We start from the raw sequence: 11638 nt of genomic DNA, 5'->3' as shown, positions 1-11638 counted from the left end.
CCCGACCCCCAGGGGTGGGGTCCACAAGGGCTCTGACACTGTCACTGGCACACCGCTGTCCTGTCCTCTGACCATCAATTTACTGAGAAGAGACTCACAGAAGGCGAATGCCTCACCACCAAACAGCAGGTCCCTGGAAGGCTCCGAGAGCAGGCCGGCCCGCACTGAAGGCACAGACATGGGCCGCCAGAGTCAAAACATTCCGGATGTTTCTCTAAACCTCAAATGCACCTGCACAAAGTTACAACTGCTTCACATGATCAAGACTCACTGAGGGGTAAATTAAACCTGTCTTTAATAGGCAAAGTCTTTGAGAAATGTGTTCGTTAAATATCATACTCAGAAAACAAAATAGCAGGAAGTTCCTCATAGAGGAAACAGTCTCTAGATCAGCCTGTGCTCCCCAGGCTGACACTCCGTGCTCCCCCCGGTCCTCCTCCCGGGGCTGACACTCCGTGCTCCCCCAGTCCTCCTCCCCGCTGACCCTCCGTGCTCCCCCCAGTCCTCCTCCCGGGGCTGACCCTCCGTGCTCCCCTCAGTCCTCCTCCTGGGGCTGACCCTCGCTGCCCCCATATGCCCGCCAGTGGGTGTGCCGCTGTTTCTGATTAACTCTGTGGCCGGGCACAGCCCCTCCAGGCCTCCCTGGACTTTCCCACACCACACTGTACTCGGCCCAAGGACAAGGACAGAGCATCCCAGGAAAGGGTCAGCTCCCGGTGTGACCCAGAGTCAAACCCCAACCCCTCCATGGAGACTCACGTGCCCAGGGATTTTATGCATCAAGTAAATTCTGACTCTAAGAACCATCGTCGGAGACTAGGACGGCGGGTCAGAATGGAGGTCCCCGGGGACGCTGCACTCCCCCAGGCCCTCCTCCTGCCCGGGGCCCCACCTCTGCAGGAAGGGTGCTACTTATAGGAAGTGTAATCATGAGCTCGCACAGAGAAGGGAGCCCGCAGTGTTCTCACATCAGTCGGACCCAGGAGAAGCGCCGTCCCCCACCCCCCCAGAGCACAGGGGGCCCCTCTCCTCACACACAGGGGCAGCAGCTCGGCCTGGTTTGGGGTGGGGGGCATCCATGTACCTGCTCCACCCTCCGAGACATGGCCGCCAGGGTGCTGGGGTGCCCACACTTCCCAGACCCACCACAGACCTGGGAAGAGGAAGAAGAGGGTGTCCAGACCACACATGGTGCCCGCACAGCGGTCCTGGGGTGGGGACAGGGAGCCGAAGGGGAGCTTGCTTGGGCTCTGCCAGCATAGAAGGAAGGAGCACAGGGCTGCAGAGCAGGGAGTGCTTCCCGGAGGAAGACAGAGCAGGGCAGCAGGAGGGGAGAGAGGCCCCCCCCAACAGAGACAGAGGGAGAGTGGGCTTCACCTGCAGGGGGGCCTGTCCCCCTCCCCCCGCCTGTCCAGGGCAGGGCCTCGTGCTTGGCGCCGAGGGCACCCACGGACGTGTGAGCAGGGAACTGACGTGGCCAGAGATGCCAGGTATCGGGGCCAGGGCACCGGGGAGGAGGGCCAGACGGACGGAGGCCATCACCAAGAGGCCGCAGCGGGAGAGGAGGCTCGTGACCATGAACACGATGGTAGTTAGGAGACTAAAGACTCCTTAGCCTGCAGCCCTCCAAAGCGGTGGGCATTTTCTCCTTGCACCCCCCCCCAAGTCTTCAAGCACGTGTCACAGGTGATCCAGACAAAATCAACAAGCAAACACCAGCTGTAAGTGGTACACCAGAGAAGATGGACGTAACACTTAACAGCATCCAACCCGGAAGCAGATACACGATCTTCTTAGGTGCACACGACACATTCTCCATGACAGGTGGCGTGTTAGGTGACAAATCAGGTCTCAATAAACTTAACAAGACTGACACCATATCAAGCATCTCTTCTGACCACGATGGTCTGAAACTAGAAACCAATCACAAGAAAATGGGAAAAGACACAAATATGTGGAGATTGAACAACAACCTAGTGAAAAGCCAGTGAGTCAAACAAGAAATCCAAAGAGAATCAAAAAAATACTTTGTTTCATTTGAAACAAAAAAAAAATGGAAACATAACACTCCATAATCTATGGAATGTAGCAAAAGCTACTCTAAGAGAGAAATGTGTAGCAGTAAATGCCTACATTAAGAAACAAGAGGATGCCTGAGGGGCTCAGTCAGCTAGGCTGCGGGTTTCAGCTCAGGTCATGATCTCACAGTTCCTGAGTTCGTGCCCTGCATCGGGCTCCGTGCTGACAGCTCAGAGCCTGGAATCTGCTTCAGACTCTGTGTCTTCCTCTCTCTCTCTCTGACCTTCACCCACTCATGCTCTGTCTGTCTCTCTCTCTCTCAAAAATAAAAAATAAACATTAAAAAAAGAAGAAGAAACAAGAAAGGGGCATCCAACTCTCAATTTCAGATCAGGTCGTGAGATTGAACCCCATGTCAGGTTCCATGCAGGACATGAAGCTTCATTAAGATTCTCTTTTCTTGATTTTTCTTTCTTTTTTTTTTTTTCAATTTGCAGGGTGAGAGCAGCCACACACAAGTGGGGGAGGGCAGATGGGGAGAGAGGGAAGCGGGGGCGGGGATCATAACCAGCGTGTCCACTCAGTGTGGAGCCTGACGAGGGGCTGGAGCCCCCCCCCCCCCGCCTTCTGCCCCTCCCCCACGCTTGCACTCTGTCTCTCCGTATACACAAGAAATAAATGAAAAGACAAGAAAAACATCTCAAATGAACAGCCCAACTTTACACAAGACACTAGAACTCAAGGACAAACTAAGCCCAAAGTTAGTAGAAGGAAGAAAATAACAAAGGTCAGAATCGAAATAAATCAAACAAAAAGCAACAGAAAACATCAATGAAACTAAGAGTTGGTTTTGAAAAGATACAGCAGATGAACCTTTCCCTAGACCTACTAGGAAAAAAAGAGAGAGGACTCAAATAAAGCCGAGTTAACGAGGAGCCAATTCAACAACCCCCAGAAATACAAAGGATCATGGGAAGCCAACAGGAACAATTATAAGCCAACAAAGTATACAACCTACAAGGAACGTAAAATTCCTACAACAACCTGCAAAGACTGAATCACGAAGAAACAGAAAATCCGAACAGACCCATTACTAGTAAGGAGACAGAATCAATCATCAAAAGACCTCCAACAAGCAAGGCCAGATAGCGTCACGGATGAGACCAAATGTCAGAGTCAGAACAAGGCCACTCCGTCCCACACTCTTCAGAGTGGGAAACACTTCCACCTGCATTTCAGGAGGCCGCCGTCACCCTGATCCTAGAACAAGATGAAGACAACGTGAGGAAGGAGAACCACAGACCAACAGCCCTGATGAACAAAGATGAAAGTTCCTCAACGACATAGTGGCGGACCATCAGGAACACTGCGGCGAAAGGGTCAAACGCCGTGATCAAGTGGGTTTATTCCAGGAAGTGCCAGGACAGCCCAACCTCCGCCAGTCGGTCAATGAGGTAGGCACACTGCCATAAAGAAGAAAGCCACGAGATTATCACAGTCAGTGCGGAAAAACCGTTCGACAGAAGTCAACATCCGTTTATGACTCAGAGAAGCTCTCAGCAGGTGGGCACAGAGAGGACGCACCCGAGCAGAACACGCTGGTGACAGGCCCACAGCCGGCGTCACACCCGGTGGTGCAGTGTCTCCTCTAAGACCAGGAACGAGCCAGCGGCGTCCCCTGTCACCACCTTTGCTCAACCCAGTGCTGCAAGTCCCAGCCTCGGCGATTCGGCGAGAAAAGCAACAACAGGCATCCAAGCGGGTCAGGCAGAGGTAAAACGACACTATGGAGACACCATGACTGCACCCAGAAGACCCCAAACACTGCACCAAACGCTGCTCACACCAAATCCGGCAAAGCTGTAGGATACAAACCCCGAGTAGGCACTCCTATACGTCATAACAAGTTTTCAGAAAAATTGAGAAAACGGAGCACCTGCATGGCTGCATCAGTTAAGCGTCCGACTTCAGCTCAGGTCATGACCTCGTGGTCCATGCGTTCGAGCCCCGTGTCAGGCTCTGTGCTGACAGCTCTCTCTCGCTCTCTGCCCCTCCCCCACTCATTCTCTCTCTCTCTCTCTCTCTCTCTCTCTCTCTCTCTCTCTCTCTCTCTCTCTCTCTCAAAAGTAAATAAATATACATTTTTTAAAAACGGGCAGAGGACCTGGAAAGATACCTTCCCAAAGAAAACCTACAGGGGCCTGAAGGCACATGACAAGGTGCTCACCGTCAGGGACCATCAGGGACATGGCCACGACAGCGAGAGACCACCACCTCCCGGCTGGTAAATGGCCACAGTCAGAAGGACGGGAGGTGCGGAGTGGTGACAGGATGTGGAGGGAGGGGGGCCCGGTGCAGCCCCCCCCAGCGCGGCCCGAGGCTCCTCACACACTAGCACCAGCGCCCCGCCCGCAGTCCCGCATCTGGACAGGGGTCCCACGAAAGGAAAGCACCACCTGCAAAAGTCGCGCGCGCGGCCCCGTGCTCACCGGCCACCTGAGTGCCCCGGAGGGACGAGCGGGAAGGACGCCCAGGGTCACGCGTGGCCACGGAACACGACTCGGCCGCGGAGAGACCAGCGCTGCCCTCCGCGGCGACACGGCCGGGCAACCGCGGTCAGACGGACCGACGGAGAAGGACGAGTGGCACGGGCCGCACCTACGAGCACTCAGCTCGAGCTCCGACGTTCAGACGCGGGGTGGGGGTGGGAGAAGTGAGGGGCACGGACAAGACCAGTCCTGCCGGAATGTTCCGTGCAGCAGGGACGCTGGAGCCGGCGCGCAGGCCCCGCTGTCCGAGGCACGGTGTCCCGGGGACCCTGCGGTGCGGGCACAGGAGGAATCACCCTCCGTCTACACGGGAGAATCCACGGCCACACACGGACCCCAGACATGACTCCTCTGGGCTCGTCTCCGGCCGCAGGGACACCGCTGCTAATGGCCCGGAGTAAATGCAGAGAGGGCACCGCGGCGGACGGCGGCTGAGCGCGGAGGCCCCGGAGGGAGCCGGCTGTGCCCCTCCGGCTGCGTTCACAGCCCGGAAACCCTCTGGGCGCCGCGGTGACGGAAGCCGGGTCATCAGGTGCGTCTTTCAGAGAAGCCAGTGCTTAACGTGAACTTGCAGAACGCGGGAGTCGCTCGCTCGCATGGGGAAGCGGCCAAGGGGCAGATGTCAGGCCCTCCGAGGCGGACACATCAGGGGCTCCAGGGCACGCGCCTGGCTCAGCGCGCCGGAATCTGAGCATCTGCTGCCCCGCACCCTCCTCCTCACCCTCGCTCAGGACGAAACCACAGGGGCTGGGAGGTGCCCGGATCCCTCCCCTTTCTCCCATTCCCAGTACTAGCCCGCCAGAAAACCTGGGGAGCTCCATCTTCAAATCGTTTCTGGAATGTGACCAACCACCGCCTCCAAGGCCACTTGTCTGGCCCACGCTGGCTCTTGTCTGTTGCCTGAGTTACTGGAAAAGCCTCACAAGTGACCTTCCTTCCCCATCCTCAATGCTCTGTAATCGCTTCTCACGACTGCAGCCAGGATGACCCAGTGAAATAGGGGTCACGTGTGGTCACAGCCCTGCAATGGCTTTCTGTCACCCTCTGTCACCTTCCTGAGGCCAAGTCCTACCACTGTCTTCTGTAACCACAGGCCATCTTGCTGCTCCTGGACATACCTGGTATGCTCCTGCCTCAGGCCCTTTGCACATGATTTCCTTCTGCTTAGCATGCTCTTGCTGCCTGATCACTCATCTTCTTTAGATCTTCACCCAAGTGCACCCTCCTAGCGGTCCTACCCGGCCCTGCCTGAGCAGCAAGCAGCGCCCACTCCTCATCTGTACACCCCAGCCCTGTGTCCGCCTCCGTTTTTGCAGAGCAGCTACCACAGTCTCTGTCCATTTCATCAAGGGGGAAACCAAGGCCTACAATGTCAGCTTAATAGCTGAACCCTTTCAGTTCCTGGTCCACAGCCCTGGGGAGGGGGGCCTGGGGCGGTCCCGCAGTGGGGAGCGAGAGAGCAGGCTCCCTGGGGCAGGCGTGCCCACCAACTGCGCCCTGAGTGCCCTCAGGAGAACGGGCCTCACGAGGGACACCCCTGTGTACTAAGCACACGCACTTCGCTCCTTCCCTTGGTCCAAAGCCCTGATGCTGAGCAAGGACCCACCCAGGGGTCCTCGCTGCTCCCAGTGCCTGTGACCTGTTCCCCGCTCACCCCTGGGGCCAGGCAGAGGGGTCACTCTCTCCTGGTAAGTCACAGAGGACGGGGCCTGTTGCACAGCGCACAGGACGGACGGCTGGCCACCCGGGCCCTGCCTCACTCTCGCACATCAGGCCCGGAGCCCAGCCCTCACGGAGGCCGCAGACCCCTGCGGTCCCAAGAACCTGGTGGCCAGAGAGCAGATCTCAGCTGCAAATGACGAGTGACCCCTGCAGCACACGGCACGGGACAGGAGCCGGGGGGGGACAGGAGGCAGCAGGGAGGACTCCACGGCGTGGCCCGGTCAGAAATGCTACGTCCCGACACTCCCGCAGCTCCCAGGGGACAGCGGGCACGCTGGGCATGAGTGAGTGCCCAGTCAGGCCCTGAAAGAGGTCTTATCACTGCTGCAGCCCGGCCCTGTCCTTGGTGTCAGCGAGCGACGGCCGCCCGCGGCCGATCCCACCCCGCAGGCCCAGACAAGTGAGGAAAAGACACATGGGATTCTTTCCACTGCAGCTCAGCCCTCCTCCCACGGAGGCGCCGCCTCGGGGACTCCGGAGCTGTGTCTACACTGGCCCGCGCACGCCTCCCATCCAGACTGCCCAGCGAGCGCCCTCGGGGTTCAGCCACTTCCCAGCTGCTGGTAGGAAGCAGAGCCGCCAAGGGACGGCTGCGCTGGACACTGGGCGGCAGCCCTCCGGAGCACAGCCTCCCCCCTGCATCAGCGTCGCTCGCGGGCCCCAGGGAGCACGTTGGCACCGTCGCTGCTCCAGCGCCCCCTCCTCCCGTTCCTCAAAGTCAGAAGCTAAGCTCAAGTCCCCACTCTAGTCTCTGCTCAGAGAAGTAAGGTGAATCACAGAATAAAACACTGTGCACAGCAAGCATTTGTCAAAGTGTAATACGTTGGCCTTTCTCACATGGGCAGCCCCTTTTCTTTAATGTTTATTCCTTTTGAGAGAGAGAGACAGAGTCTGAGTGGAGGGAGGGGGAGAAAGAAGGAGACACAGAATCTGAAGCAGGCTGCAGGCTCCGAGCTGTCAGCAGAGAGCCTGACATGAGGCTTGAACTCACCAACTGCGAGATCATGACCCGAGCTGAACTTGGATGTTTAACCGAATGAGCTGCCCAGGCGCCCCGTCCCACAGAGGCAGCTCTTAATGACCCACACGAGTGAGAGAAGCCAGAAGTCATGTGCACATCCGACTCTGTGGCTTTCCTTTACAGTATTTGTATCTCAGAGCAAATGTCTATGCTGCTCCCTTAACATAATAACAATAATGATGGCAGCGTCACATAGGGGTCGGGTCTCTACAGTCAAACTGAGTGGCCATGAAGACACACCCTCAGCCCACGACGCCCACGTCCTCGGGGACCCCATATGCCTCCTGCCGGAAGACCCCTGGCTCCACGAGGTTGTCCGTGCACAGAATACCCGGGCACCCTCCACCATCCCCCTGCTTTCCTCCCGAACTCTTCAGTTGGAGACTTACAAGTGGTCACCGGGGCAAGCGGCCGGAGCCCAGGCTGGGCCAGCAGGCGAGCAGCCCCCTCAAGGCCCCTCAGATGGCAAAGAGCCGCTCAATTCCCTCCGGGTGTGCAATGAACCCCCCCAGCCCCTACATAACGCCCCTGCTCCGTGTCCCCTGCCATGAAGGCCACACAGTCTTAGCTGAGGCTGTGTTTTACTTGAACCAATTCCTAATGTTGTGAGGCGTTCATGGAAGAGAGAAACATTGCTACTAAAAAAGATTTAATATTTCCAAAAATCTTTTTCACGTGAAAATATGAAGTAAACACCCACACAGCCCCTCGCACTAGCAGGTGCACATCGCTTCAGTGATTTAAAGGAAAGCAGGACGGAAAGGAGTAACAGTTGGTCTGACAACCACCCCTTTTCACAATCAAAGCTTTGAAAAGTCACGAACAAGCAGATAACGCGGCGGAGGCCAAGCCACGTATGAGAAGGGAGAGGTGGGTGTGCCGGGGGAGGCCGGGGTCTGTCACCTGCTGTCAGCCAGGGCCCGCTCACGGCCTCCCACGGAGGCACTCAGGTCTCATCTGGGACCTGGGTCGGATTCACCCAGGCCTGGAGCTCCGTCTCGACCGCACAGCTCCAGGACCCCCGTTCTCCCGGAGTTACACCTGCAGAAGGCCCCCAATCCCACCTGATGGAAGCTTAACACCGACTCTTCTTCTGTCTTTCTCTCCGCTCACCTTCCTCCCCAAGCAGACTGCGAGTAACGTATCGACTGGACAGCAACACGCTCTGGGACTTTCTACCACACCCTGTGCGATACAGGAGCGTCCTACAACACAGGTTTTAAAACTATGATTTACAGAACAATACAGCCAAAGTCACCTCGTTTTCACTTTGCTCTTCATTAAGCAGAATGTTTTCTGCTAAAAAGCCTTTCCGTAGAAACTGTGTTCCAGCAATTCCATGAGGGAGTAAACTTGAAACTGTGGCATGACCCGACTCACCCCAGGTCAGGTGACCACTGCCAGGACTCAGCCCAGGGCTCCTGACGCCCAGCCCTCAATGCCACCAGCCTGCTCCATCCAGAATTCCCAAAGACCTTCCTCCTAACTTCAGTGCAAAGAAACTACATAGAAAACGCAGCACGTCAAAATATCAAGATGATAAATTCAGCACAACTAGAAAGTCAACATCACCTTTTAAAAGGCAAAAAGTGGGGCACCTGGGGGGCTCAGTCAGTTAAGCCTCCGACTCAGAGCAGGTCATGATCTCACAGTTTGTGGGTTCAAACCCCACACCAGGCTCTGTGCTGAGAGCTCAGAGCCTGGAGCTGCTTCAGATTCTGTGTCTCCCTCTCTCTCTGCCCCTCCCCTGCTCACGCTCTGTCTCTCTCTCTCTCTCTCTCTCTCTCTCTCTCTCTCTCAAAAATAAACACTAAAAAAAAAACATTTTTAAAAGGTAAAAGCTATTTTTAATAACTCTGAATTTCCCTCTTCCCTGATTGTAACCCTTGCTGGGAAGATTAATCAGTTAGGAAGCAGCACCTTAGACAACTGACAAGAAATCAGGAAAATCTGTAACTGACTACAAAAGTACCCTGTTCCTAACCGTGGATGTTGTCCACTCAGTCATGTTACAACCAGTCAAATAAACGCTGTTAAGGAGCAAATTATATTTCAAAAATTCAAATACTAAATCTTATCTTTCCTTTCTAATAAAGTTATTTCCTATGAAACAGATGTTCAAAATATATTTAGTGAGCAATGAATGAACAGCGAAAACACCAGCCCCACAATGTTCCGCCTGGAGGGCCGTGAAGGATCTCTTGCACCAAATCCACAACACTGACAGCTACTCGGGTTTTACTTTGGGGCTCAACCACAGAAGAGACAACAGCCCATGAGGTTTTGAGTTAATGAGAAGTTTTACCTCGGGCAAAAGTGAGTCACTGACGTGAATATTACACGGCGCCAAATAGATCTGCTTTCTCTGAACGCGGACCCATCATCTACCCAGATGTTTATGCTCCAAACTAAGGGTCTCACGGAGCTGCGAAGTGTGGCCAGGTGGGGGTGAGTAGTGCCTCCTCACCTGTGCCCTCACCCCTGCTTCCGTTTCTGAGCAGTGATACTCTGGGAGGACTGAGACACATACTTGTTTTCAAGTAGTAATTATCTTCATCCGAAAGCAGACCAATGACTTTGTCTTTACAGGAAAAGGGAAATTACCGTTCCAAATAAACACCTCAATTTCTTACGTGACTTGAGTGGGGTCTGGCTTAGTCCAGTCCTCAGGACCCTCCCTCACAATCCTGACAGCCCATTGCCACTGTCCTGGGGGGACCCCGGGGCACCCCACCGAAGTTGGGGGGCTACTCATGGGCTTGCTGCCTCCACATCTGTGCCTGGGGGAACAGGAGAAATTACACTGAACTTGGTGGCCGCTAGTGGTCTGTTACCTGCACTGTCTGTGCCCAGGAGCAACAGGTGACACCCTAAAGTTGGGGTCTGCCCATGGCCCCCTTAGGCATCAGCTATACTGTCTGTGCCAGGGGACAGAGGACACCCCACTGGGCGGGGGTGGGGGTGCTGCTCACCATCCATCACCTGCACTGTGGGTGCTCACGGGTGCACGGGACACCCCTCTGCAGTTAGGGGACTGCATATGAGCCATTCCTTGCTGTCTGTGCTCAGGAGACACGAGGACACCCCACTAAAGCTGGGTGCCTGTGGCCCATTACCTGCACCATGTGCTGGGGTGCTAGGGCACCCCACTAAAGTTGGGGGGCTGCATTCAGTCCTTTACCCCCACTGCCTGTGCCCAGGGGCCAGGGCACACCGGATGAAGTTGGGAGGGTGCTCATGGGTTAACTCCACACCTGTGGCCGGGGTGCCAGGAACCCTCCCGCAGAAGCCGGTGCTGCCCGTGGTCCAGTACCTGCCATGTGTGCTGGGATGAGGGTACGGGGCACCCTGCCAAAGCTGGGGGCTGCATGTGGTCCGTTTCTAGCACAGCTCCAGGTAACAAGGGATCCCCGAGAGCGGTCTGCACCCCTCATAAAACCTCCGGTAGGTGGTCAGCCCAGACTTCAAGGATCCGTGGGATTTAGCGAGTTTAGGGGACATTGGGCAGAAGAGAGACTTTCAAACGAAAAAGAAAACTCCTCCGAGTCCCCGCGATTAACTCGCTGGACGCGCCCTTCAAGGACCCCGGCCTCCCACCCCTGGGCTCCTACCCTCCCTACCGGAACCCCCGCCTCCCTCCCCCAGGACCTCCGATTCCCGGTGGCCCACTGTCTTCTCTGCCCCCCCCCCGACCCCCGGACCCTGCCCCTGGGTCCGCACCGTCCCCCAGGAATCTCCATCTCCCGGCGCGAACTCACCCCTCAAGGACCCTGGCCGGCCAGCTTGCACTCGCCCAGGCAGGACCCCCGCCCGCCCGCCGTCCCTCCGAGCGCCCCTCACCCAGCCCGGCTGCAGCAGCTCGGGATGCGCCCCGGCCCCGCCCACAGGGAGGCAGCTCCACCTCCACGCCCTGATTGGCCTGCTCCGACGGTGCCGGGAGCCCATTGGATTGCACGCCTGCTCGTCCTCGGCCGCGCTCCGCCCACACGCCCGCGCATTCCTGCAGGGCCACGTGGCTGCCCGCGGCCCCACCTAAGCCCAAAGCCCCGCCTGGCTGCGCACGCGTGGGGGGGGGGGGGCCAGGATCCCCCAGACACCCGCCCTTCCCGAGGACCCTTGGATTGTGCACGCGTGGGTGTGGGACGTGGGGACGCCGCCGCCCGCAGACATTTGTCCTTCCCGGGGACCCCTTGACTGCACGCGTGGGCGGGGGCAGGACCCTACCCCCATCTCCACCCCGCCCCACACTCTGATCCTTCCCCAAGGACCCATTGACTGCGCACACGTGGGCGGGGGCAGGACCCCTGGGCCGCAGACCCCCCCCCCC

The 11638-nt window shown here is 57.0% G+C and overlaps 1 protein-coding gene across 1 annotated transcript in view; it reads right to left on the bottom strand.

Annotated features, from left to right (window-relative positions):
* The window catches only part of ARHGEF10 (Rho guanine nucleotide exchange factor 10), an 81311-nt gene extending 70166 nt beyond the window's left edge, over positions 1–11145 (bottom strand). Inside the window, exon 1 of the mRNA XM_029933186.1 lies at positions 11070–11145. The gene's annotated coding sequence lies outside the window, so the exon portion shown is untranslated. The remainder of the gene's footprint in view (positions 1–11069) is intronic.
* Positions 11146–11638: the final 493 nt, after the last annotated feature.

This window comes from Suricata suricatta, chromosome 1 (assembly GCF_006229205.1).
Source record: "Suricata suricatta isolate VVHF042 chromosome 1, meerkat_22Aug2017_6uvM2_HiC, whole genome shotgun sequence".
NCBI classification, from domain to species: domain Eukaryota; kingdom Metazoa; phylum Chordata; class Mammalia; order Carnivora; family Herpestidae; genus Suricata; species Suricata suricatta.
Note: the sequence above shows the minus strand (reverse complement) of the source record. Positions and strands in the feature narration are given on the sequence as shown.